General features: G+C 35.0%; 1 protein-coding gene across 1 annotated transcript in view; it reads left to right on the forward strand.

Moving 5' to 3' along the window:
- Window positions 1-2,070, forward strand: part of LOC135099960 (ribosome-binding protein 1-like) — a 51,249-nt gene extending 49,179 nt beyond the window's left edge. The window contains exon 23 of the mRNA XM_064002708.1: window positions 1,717-2,070. The gene's annotated coding sequence lies outside the window, so the exon portion shown is untranslated. The remainder of the gene's footprint in view (window positions 1-1,716) is intronic.
- The last annotated feature ends 336 nt before the right edge of the window (window positions 2,071-2,406 follow it).

The raw sequence follows: 2,406 nt of genomic DNA on the forward strand, positions 1-2,406 counted from the left end.
ACACACACACACACACACACACACACACACACACACACACACACACACACACACACACACACACACACACACACACACACACACACACACACACACACACACACACACTTTTTTTGTGAAGTCATGCAACAAACTTTCTTCTGTAATTGAAACTGAAAAATTATATTGCCAAAGTAATAAATGATAATGTATTCTCTCAAGGATTGAATACAAGTTATGACTAGCACATCATACCTGTTAAGCAATAAATTCAGCAAGCTACACAATGTATATATTACTGTATTTCAATTTTTTTTTAAGCAGACTCTTTATATAGTGTTACAAAAAAGTTTTCTTTCTGTATAGTAAAATATTCATTACTTTATTTTTGCTCAGATTGTATATTGATTCTTTTAATGTGGAAAATTCATGATACATATTTATATACATAATATGGATCATGGTAATTTGGACAGGTAGGTGTCCAATGAATGCAAAGAACACTTCTTTGGATGTGACATTAAGTCAGAGATAAAGAACTTTTTAAAACCCTAAATGTCATTCATCGTAGATTTGGTGTATATACAGGGAGTGCAGTGGAACCTCAGGTACCGAACAGCTCCCCACTCGAACAAATCGTAACAAAATTTTGAACTCATTATTGCTTCAGTTGTGGTACCGTAATTCAGTTCTAGAACAAAGTTACTTGATTTCAAATATTAAAAGACAGCAAAAACTTATTTATTACTAATTTATAGTTTCTGTAAATATCTACTTCATTTTTATGTCTGGAGGAGGGACACAGTGTAAGACAGTAATTCTATCTTTGAAATAAGGTATATGTGAGTCAGTTGAAAAGTCTTCATGTAAACAAACAATTTTCAGTGCTCAGGACTAATCCCAAGCCACCTGTGGCTCTCTTGATGACTGCCAATGCCATCACTACTGCACAACTGCATTTTTCCAGTAGCTTTTCACAGCAGCAAGATGTCTAGGTGTTATGATCACTTTAATTTTGGTGTTAAGTGGGTTGCTCCTCTCTGGTTCCCTCTGCAAGGCTTCCCTAGATTGGTCTAAACAGTAGCTTTTGATGAGTTTTGTGTTGCTAAGTTCATTCAGTACATCATTTCTGGGTAAATAATTTGTGAGCTGGAGATGTTGTGAAGCAGCCATCTTGGCTGTGGGAGCATCTGTCTTAAGCCACTAAGACACTGTAGATGTGCAGACTGGTGTCTGGGAATGGATTAATCCATTTTACATTGATTCCTATGGGGAAAATAGTTTTGGTTTTCAAACATTTCGGATTTTGAATGGCATTCAGGAATTAATCAAGTTCAAGAACTGAGGTTCCACTGCATATATATTTTTTGGAATCCTTACTTTCTCTTGCTATATTTCATTGCACAAAAGGAAAGTTGCATCCAACCACACCTAACCAAGTGCACTTGGGAAAACTTACACTTATGGATGGCATTTTTTTTTTTTTTTTTTTTTAGAAAAGACTTTTTGGAGAGAAAATTAAGTGTTCTGCAAATATTTAATTGTTATAGGGGGGAAAATATGAAGGCACTTTTTGATGTACAGATACTTTTTAAGTTTCTTAACTTTTAACAGTTTTATACATTTGATTTATTACACATTGAGTCTTTAGCAATCTATCTTCAATAATTTTGCAGGAAATGTAAGAATTCAGATGAAAATCAACAAATTAACATTAATTACTTTGTTGATTTTCAGGGTGCAAGTGCAGCACAGTAAGATGCAACTCCAGTAAACATTCCAACATGGCCTGCACGACCTTCACCAACAATGGCTTTCGTCCAGGTTAGGCCACAGTTGGTGTGTCCACAAACACCAGTATGGTTTCTGCCATGAAGATGTTTCCACTTTATATTCATATTTTGTACCAACATTTTTTGTAGGGAGAGTTATTGAAATAGATTCATGGCAGGTTGGGACCACATCTGGGTAAGCCTACAGAGGTGCAATATATGAGTACTGTGTATCATTTTCCAAGCCATAAAAAAAATTCACTTTTGTTGAAATTAACTTTGACAAGGCAGTTGATTAAAAAAAAAAAAAAAAAAAAAACTTTCTCCATTCAAAGGCATGTTAAGTAGGCTGTTCACTTATTTGGTTTAGTGGTAGGTATGTAATTATATGTATACACATTGACCAAAGGAGGGTATTTTTCAAGTGCAATGTTGCCTGTAATAAAGGATAGAGGAGCCTTGTCAGACAGTCTGGATGACCTATTTTGATGCTAATGGGGAAAACTTTTGATTTTGGGATTCAGAAAACTTTGTATGTCATGAGCTTAAGAGTTCCAAGCAGAGTCTGTACTGAAGGAGACAGTTAGGTGGCACACTGGGTCACCTTTTATTTTATTTTTATTATTATTTTTTTAGGGGGCATTTGGATGGCATT

This window comes from Scylla paramamosain, chromosome 4, assembly GCF_035594125.1.
Source record: "Scylla paramamosain isolate STU-SP2022 chromosome 4, ASM3559412v1, whole genome shotgun sequence".
Taxonomy (NCBI): Eukaryota; Metazoa; Arthropoda; class Malacostraca; order Decapoda; family Portunidae; genus Scylla; species Scylla paramamosain.